Source organism: Pinus tabuliformis, chromosome 1_1 (assembly GCF_031772625.1).
Source record: "Pinus tabuliformis cultivar Carrire ecotype Pingquan chromosome 1_1, CPIR1, whole genome shotgun sequence".
NCBI classification, from domain to species: Eukaryota; Viridiplantae; Streptophyta; class Pinopsida; order Pinales; family Pinaceae; genus Pinus; species Pinus tabuliformis.
The window spans coordinates 243,276,332-243,285,563 of record NC_142297.1 but is presented as its reverse complement, the minus strand read 5'-3'; the positions used below and the strand labels follow the sequence as shown (position 1 = coordinate 243,285,563).

At 36.8% G+C, this 9,232-nt stretch overlaps 1 long non-coding RNA gene across 1 annotated transcript; it reads left to right on the top strand.

The window, feature by feature from the left end:
* The first annotated feature begins 4,177 nt into the window (after window positions 1-4,177).
* Window positions 4,178-5,714, top strand: LOC149212430 (uncharacterized). The gene is made up of 2 exons (XR_016250770.1): window positions 4,178-4,764; window positions 4,941-5,714. It is a non-coding gene; the product is annotated as an uncharacterized LOC149212430 (long non-coding RNA).
* The last annotated feature ends 3,518 nt before the right edge of the window (window positions 5,715-9,232 follow it).

Here is a 9,232-nt window from a genome sequence, read left to right as displayed (position 1 = left end):
ACAACATTACCACCAAAAGTGGGTGATCCCATAGGAGAAATTTTTTCTCCAACATCTCTTCGAGCCTGCTAGGCAACAACCCCTACAGCCACCACTAGCCAAAGACAATATGCCAGTCATCTTTGTCCCCTGCATTAGTCACATGACTTCTCACCCACCTCACAGGAGCACGCGAACAAAGGTGGGCTTCCAATCAAAAGGTACTTTATTAATTTTGCAATCAGGTGCTTATGCTTGTTTGTACTTTGGGCTTTTGGCATGGATTATGGGGTGACCTAGAAGGAGGAGTTTTGATCGTGATCCTGTCCCTCACCTTAAATGGGGGGTTAATCTTCGATCCTAGTCCAGTGGGACCTCCCCTAATGGCCCAATGGGTATAGGAGGGACACTAGTTGGGAAGCCTTGATTGAGATATCCTGTTCCATCTATCCTGATTCCATACTTACCACTTTTCATCTTACATTACAAGCCCTATATTCCACCTCCATTCTTCAGGTTCAACTGGCCATTGGTTCTCTAGGATTTGGCACCCATACATCCTCATATCTAAGTAGGGCTCGAAACTTGGCCCTAGGAGGTTGATGCAACTAAAAGAAATGAAAAATCATATATTGGCCACAAGCAAAATAAAAGAAAGAATATTAAAATGCAAAAGATGGTTGGGACATACACATTAGCACATGGGCAAAAGCCTAGCATGAGCTCTACCTCATCCATTATGGCCATCACCCAGTTCCTGAGCACCATATTGCTCCTATACATCATGAAAGGAACCCTTGCATATCCCAACCCCGATGGGCAATGAATTGCCTCATCATTAAGGGGTAATACAACTGTTATACATCATACAAAGCAAGCTCTAACCCTTTGAGCTACGAACAGTAATACAAAGAAAAATCAAGAAAAAGTAAAATGTGCACAAGAGGGGTGGAAAAACGAAGGTTGAGTTGGTAACTCATGCATCCATGATTGCTCCCTCCTCACATCTATACGCTCAGGATGTGGATCCCCATCATGCTAGTCCCTTTGACCATGGCACTTGGCCATGAAGTTTTCTCCCCTTAATTACCATCATTTTTCACATGATACCTATTGATTGAAAGTTGGATCGAGGAAATGTCACTTCCCTTTGGGGGCTAGAAACACCTAATACTTTAGCCACTCCTACCTAGGCAGGTAACACCATTGCGAGTTCAAAGCCATAATTTTGGAAGGGATGTCTTATTTGAAGTGTCAAATAGCCCTTTACTTTCAAGCTTGGTCACTTAGATGTAAAAATGATTATTGTACCTGATGGTTTGTTGCTTTCACTAGACTTTGTGATGTGATTGTTAGGTGGTTCCACAGTCGGACCTGGCCACCTTAACTGGGTCTAGGATTCTAGAGAAGCATATTGTCACCCATAGGTGAAGAGTTGAAAGCCATGGGACTCCAAGCAACAATAGATCATCATACACACCCTTGGGCACCTTCAACACCCACAACGTTTCGACACTTTGCCCTACATTTGATGACTTTTTGGGATGATGCACTTGGACCCAACATGGCCCTAGCCAGCCTTAGCACTTTGTGGGGGATCATAGTTGATCCATGGCCCAGATGAGTATGGTCGCACCCCTTAAGACTTGGGAGGGCTCGCACCCCCTTGTAAGCCCTCAATGTTGGAGCAAAGACGGGGCACTATGGCCATTTGGAGGCACATGAGACCACCTTTGTTGCCCCAAGATAAAATTTGGGGTCCATAGAGGGAGATTGATAGAGATCTAAAGGCCAACCCTCAGAGGAGGATTTTAGAGAGCTTCTACACCACTCTTGGCACCCTAAGCCCTCAACGCATGCCCTAGAAAGCCTCATGCATGGATGAATTTAGCATATATGGCCCTACAACTCACACTTGTGGGAAAATTCTTGTGTTTTTGTTTAAGCTAGTAGGTTTGCTTGTGACCTAACTCATCGTTGTGACATAATTTATTGTTTTAGGGGCTTTTAGGCTAAAAAGGACATTAATACTCGTATAAAAAGAGGAGATGAATAATTTGTTTCTCATCATCACACACTTGGAATTTCGTCCTCTTGGAAGAGCAAGGGGTTTTGGCTATGGTGACAGTGGGCCACTACCCCATTGTTGTCTCTTGGCCTACTAATAGCCTTGTTAGGTACCCCTCTCCAAGGCCTGCTAGATTTTGCGGCAACAATGTGGTTATGCAAAATTTGTCTTTCAAGAATCCATCAAAGGAACTTGGTGCATGCATTCTTTGACCTTGAATCTCCCATATAAATAAATCGCTAGGGTTATTAAGAGAAGCATTTTGATCTTCCACCCTCTTCATCCAAGAACCTCTATCATTGATCTTGCCTAATTAACTCCATTGCCTAATTGAGTAAAGGTGATCATTTTAAATTCTTACCTCTTTTTCCTAATTTATTCTTAAGTAGGGTTAGGGTTTGGTTTTAATTTGCATTTTATGGTAATTTTCATTTGTTATGTCATTTCTCTATTGATAGAAATTGCATTTAATAATCAAAAGGGAAAAATCTAGCATTAATTGCATTCTTCAACTCAAAAGTAGTGCTGGTGTATGGATATTTATTGGTGGTGTATGGATACTCGTATTTGACACACTTGAGAAAGGCCATTGGAAGTGAGAATGGTGTCTGATCTTGTTGTTGCCATAAGAACTAGGTTGCCTAGTGAGGCATTGCACTAAACTTTCTAGATTTTGCAATAACAAGAACAATTATGACAAAGACATTGTTCCATTCACTGATCATTTACCTCTCTAACCACTCCTTGGGGGAATGAAGAGGAGGCATGAACTTGGATCAACAAAGGAGCCAATCCTGTTGATTTTGTCATAGAATGCAATGCAAATAGCATTGTTGAAGACTCCTTTAGCCTCATATTAATGAACTAAATGGATAGAAATAAGGAATTAAAAAGGCAAAAACAGGTAGCCTATTAGTTTACAAGATCCTCGTGTTTGCAAAATGTTGACAGCGTAGTCTAAATGTTCTGAGATTTTGTTCTTTTTTGGGAATGTTTTTCAATGAGTTTTACCCAAAATCCAGCCAAAAATTGTCGCAATTGCAGATTTGAGTTGTTAAATCTGTACTGAGTGAGTGCCCCGGGATTTTTCAGGGCCCTGAATCCGTATGTGCTCAAAAATGCATTTCACAAATGAAAAATAACAATGTCACCAAGAATTGTATCGCCGGATTCTGGCAAAAAAGACAAACATGTAGAATTGTTAGACTTTGCCAATGTTGACTACTAGAAGTGGAAATGAAAAATTAGATTCTAAATTTTCTGTTGGTGATTTCTTTTTCTTTTAACTAATTAAAAAAGCTAAATGGTTCCAATTGTTCTATAATTATGGAATAATAATCTCAATATTAGCTTCAAAGTTCAAATTTCCCCTTATAATCCTCAAATTGTCCATGAAACTCCTTTATAAAGTAATAATCAGTGATGACCTATTCAATGTACAGCTGGATTTTGACATCCAGTTGCTCTTATTTGATGTCAATTAAGAGGATATTACCAGATTTATCAAAGGCTATTTCAAGATTCATTCCATCTGATCAGTGTTGCTTGTGGAATGCTTCATTAATTGTAAAAGGAGGTCAATTCTTCTATAAAAAAAAATGTTGCAAGCGATGTCCAGAAGTCTTGTGCACTCTGGTTCAAGAATATGATATCTTTGTCTATTCAAGGAATGTGTTATTCGGATTCTACTTCGAGGTTGAAGCAACTTGAGCAGTGCAGGCCTATTATATAATTTTAGATATGTTAATATGTTTATTAATTACCAATCACATTTTAATACTTGAAACATTAATAATGGTAATTATTGTATTGTTACCAATATTAATTACTAATTATATTTTAACACAATAACGGAAGTATCAGAGAGGCACACGCCAAAGTTTGCAGTCGGACTTCCAAGAGTAAGGGGCATGTCAACATTGTTTTTTTGGTTTGCATGGCCTGAGATCTGAATACACTTTTGGGTCTCTCGTAGCGAACCTTGGTTACTCGAGAGGTTTGGACACCTTCATAAATAGGGATTTTATGGAAAACAACTCTAACATTACATCCATTTTGGTTGATAATTCTACTTTTCTCATACAATGATTTTGACATTCTTGCGTATATTTTTTGTACTATGGTCCCTGGGTTGCTCAAGATTGGTTGTCGAACTCATGCAAGGATATTGCCAACCAAGGAGCAACATCATATTCCAGAAGGAACTTAAAGTTGACAAAAGAACCAAGCGTGTAGCACGTAATTTTACAAAATTTGGGATGCACTTACTATATATGAAGTGGTTCTTTGACATTATAGCTAGATTTTGATATATTTATATGATTAATATCAGTGTGCTCTTCCCAAAATATATTATATTCTTGATCCAATACATGTCCTTCGGTAATGGAAAAGTAAGAAATTTTGCTTTATGATTTCTTTTAGGACTTAAACGACGATATGGTGTGCTATAACATTCAATACCATAACCATTATTATGTTTCCTTCGGTGCAATCTAACTAACAGACGTTTTTGTCTTTTGGGCCGGAATCTGGAGATGCAGTTTTTTGCAAGAATGAATTTTCTGTTTAGATGCATTTTTGAATGCACAAATTGATTCAGTGTCCTGAAATACCATGGAGCACTAGGATTGGGCAGGTTATAGATTCAAACTCACAATTCCAAGAAATCCCTCCAGATTTCCAGTAAAATCTACCAGAAAATATCCCCCGAAAAGGTCAAAAACGTCGATTAGTTAGACTACCTTGTTTCCTTTTTTCAAAATTTGGCTTTTCCTCGGGCATGTTGCACTCGTACCTCACACATGCTGAATTCTGAGTTTATTTCTTTAGATTTGCAATTTTTTTGATATAAAGTTATTTGGCTCTTAGTTTTTGACATTCACGCGTGCAGATTTGGAAAAGAAGGGAGCGAGATCGACTTGCATCCAGTGTTACGGCATGTTTTAGTTATCTTCCAGGACCATTGTCGTGTGTTAAATTTGGTTTATCGAAGATGAGGCGTAGGCTGCCATTTTCTAGTCGATGTTGTGAAGCCATAAGTCTTTCATGTCTTGCTTGCCATGGTGTAAGTAGTCGATCAGAGTCATTCAGGAGCTACTCAGTTTCAGATTCGGATGGTGAAGGACGATGTGGAGCAACAATGAACTGCTGGAGGAGGACTCCCATGACAGCTCCTACCGATATTGCAAACAGTGCAGCCAGTTCGCAGGCATCTCCACGCCCTGTTGTGACCAGTCAAGACCCTCCTGGTACACCTCGTTTGGTTCGCTGCCGTGCAGTTAGAAGAGATATATTCGAGGACTGGCACTTTGATGATATGACTGAGGATGTTCAACGACCTGAGGAATAAAATAAAAGTATTATTGCAACTGGGACAGGTGTTGTTTTAGCTTGTGATTGAGATAAACTATCTGTTTGCTATGGGCTGGTGTATTATGTTCAGAGAGATTCATTGCCTGCTCCAAACCAACTTTTCCATTATTAGCATGATGTGGTGTTCTTGAGTGGGGGCGAATTTTGGTTTAATGGTATCTATGAAGGACTCCATTTCAATTGCTAAATGGCCAGTTCTTAAAGGATGGTATTTTTAACAAAATCTATCTATTTGTTTTTGTATGGTGGCATATATAATCTTCACAGGAAATCGGGTGCTTTGAATATGATATTTGTATGCATTCTGTTTGTGATGCTGAAACAGTCACTCGATGTTCTTATCTGCCCGTTATTTTGGTCCATTTGTATAAATAATACGATGGCTTTAACTTATTTTCCCCTTATGGCTTTTGTAGTTTCTTGATTCATAAATATTTGTAGCTCTTCTAGGCAGGATGGCATTCTGTGCAACCATTTTGCTTTCTATGCTTAAAGAAATATTTATTATGCAGTAAACGTGAAGGTAATGTCTTTAACATGGTTTAATGTTTCTCTTGAAATTCTGAAATCGAAGCTATTCAACTGTATTCAGGTTTAATCCTCTCCTCTGGACCGAAGAACCTTTATTTCCTTTGTTTAAAAATTAACTTTGAAAGATGTGTGGCAAGTTGTGTTTTTTCTGCATTATATGGCATTATGATTCCAGGGTCATGTCAGACATGCTTTGGAGAGTATTCGTCATAGATGTTAAACAAACTTTTCTTCTTGAGGAAATTCATTTTCTGGATTAGCCGTTCAGTTATTTCCATTACCGATTGTGTAGATCTAGCTAGCTTTTGATTTCTTTGAGAATTTAGGTTGCAAGAAAAGCCAAAGAAACTGTTTAACAATTATGTACCTGCTAGATCCAATTATTATTAGAGGATTGATTGGCCAGATGGATAGTTTTAGGTGCTCATGCTGTTGAGGACGATACAGCTGTTAGATTCATTGTTCTGGTTAGATACAGATGAAGTTGGAAGTAGGCTTGTCCATTATAAACAAATACAAGTTGATCAGATGTGATGTTAAATACACCAGGAATATTTACGACATTTTGAAGAAAAGCAATATCTGCTGATTGAAGCTTGATGTTAATTTTCAAAATTATGCTTATATGTTAAATGAATAACAATATCTGCTGATAGAAGCGTGACACTAATTTTGCAATCTCGGTTTGAATAGCTCTTAAATTGATGCTGTTTATTCTGTTGGTTTTTATTGACTGTGATTCGGCAAAGCTTCAACATAATTCTACGTTTCTATGTTATATGAATAGCTCTAAAATAGATGTTGTTTGTTTCGTTGGTTTTTATTTTGAATGTGATTTGGGAAAACTTCAATCATCGTTGTGTTAGTAAGACACCAAGTTTCCCATTATCATTTGGAATGTCCCAATATGTACATATAAGTCAGCAATGAAAAACACATACAAAGGAAAATGTAAGAGAGAATTACTACCAACTCGACGTTATATTGTATGTACACTCTCTAAAGTTATTTGAGATATGTTGTATATTTTGTAGTTTAGTTTATTATATATATTTGTAAACTTTGTAGTTAACGTGTGTAGATTTGTACTCTATAATTTATCAGATATATTTGAAGAAGAATAACTACATTTTTTAATGGTTTATTAGATATATTTAGGTAAAAATATGATAGATGAACCTAGTTGAAGAGTTTGGTAGAATAATAGGAGGTATTTATCATTAACTTTTAAAGAAAGAGTTATGAATATAAAATATACAACTTTTTATTCAAAAAATTTTGTAGTTTAGTTTATTATATATATTTGTAAAATTTGTAGTTAATTAGATACGTTGGTGTAAATCTGTATTTTCTACAATTTATCATATATATTTGAATAAAAATACATATAAAAAGAAAATGAAAGAGGAGGATAACAATATTTAGATATAAGCTATATTTTTATTAGTTCATTAGACATATTTAGGTAACAATATTAGTAGATGAATTTAGTTGAAGAGTTTGGTGAGATAAGAGGAGGTATTTACAATTGTCTTTTAAAGTGGGAATCATAAATATAAAATATAGAATTTTGTATTGGACAATACAAATCATATTATTTCTTTTCACAATTCTTTATTTTATTTTTGTTCCTCACAGTGGAGGGTGTACCATTTATAACGAGAAACTTAAACTAAATAGTGGCTTTGCTTTTGTATAGTTGAGATATTGGGATGGATTTGTGTGTGCTAAGCTTGAAGTGCTTGAACAAATGGTAAAGTGTTGCATCAGATGGTAAAGGTTTCTCTCTAATTTAATAACAAAAGCAATAATATCTTGTTATGGAAAGATTGTTCTATCAAATTGGTAAAGGCTCAAGTTAAAGACCAGTAGAGATTTTCTTTGCTTTAACATCAAAACCAATTGAATTTCATTGAAAAGTAGAAAACAAAAGTGCTAGTCACTGATGCAAAAGATAACCCTTTTGTTGTTGAACATACGTGAATGATAAAATTCCACTCTTTGTGGGAGGATGGGGTGGAGATGACTTTTGGTTAAATCTTCAACAATGTAGGTTTTACATGGAGGGGGGCTGAAATAGTCTAACAAATTTCACATTTAGGCAATTTAACAAAGAAATAATGAAATATCACCCTATGATTGTAGGCACTGTTACCCACCATAAAGTCGGTAACCCATGGAAGAAAAAAATTCTTCTCCTTGGACAAGAAGCCAATGGGTGGCCCTGTATGATCATGCATAACATGATATTATGATTCTATGCTTCTTGTTATGGTTAGATTTCTCTCTCCCATTTGACATTCTTTCTTGAAGGAAGGCGTGTCATCCATTGGCTAGTACTTTAGTCATTATTTCCATAATGTGCTTTCATGGGCATACTAATATGGATCAAGATGCAAACTAGATAATTGATCAATCTCAATTGTATTCTTGTCCCCTCACTTCATTTGGTAGGTTAGCCTTTGACTCTAATCTTGTGGGACCTCCTTTGAGGCCTTAGGGTTATAGGAAGGACAATCCTAGGGCACTACTAGGGAAGCACCAATTGAAGTAGTGTGTCCAAGGTAATCCATACTTTACCACTTTCCATCATTTCCCTTATTCACCCCCATTCTTTGCGCTGGTAATAATTGGTCATTGGATTTGACACCCTTCATCCTCATCCTTAAGTTTGGGCCCAAAAAACATAGCTTCGGAGGTTGATGCAATTAAAAGAAAGATAAAAGCATAAGAAAAATTAAAACAATAGAAAAATGCAAAATGCAAAAAATGGTTGGGACATTTATTTAGTGCGTTAGCAAAAGCTAGCATGAGCTCCATTCCCCTCACTAGCCATCAATCGATTCCTCAAGCATTTGATGCTTTTATCTAAAGAAAGGAACTTTTGTATGTCCCAACCCTTATGAGTGAGAAATTGACTCATCCTAAAGGGGTAATTAAAAATTTCAAAAGCAAGCTTGGGATATTGAGTTATGCACCTAAATAAAGATAAATCATAAAGAGGTAATAGGCACACCAGAGGGTTGAAAAAAATTAGGCCGAGTAAAGGAGTAACTTGTGCTTATACAATTTCTCCCTCTGTACATATATACACTTAGGATTTTGGACCTCCATTAGTTGGTCACATGTCTATGGTACCTTGCCCTAAAGTCTTAACCACTCCATAGCCATCATTTTCACGCACACCTATAGATTGATGGACTAACCTAGGACATGTCACTTCCCCTTGGGGGTTGGAAACACCTAATAAGATTATTAACCTAACCTATCTCGGATATA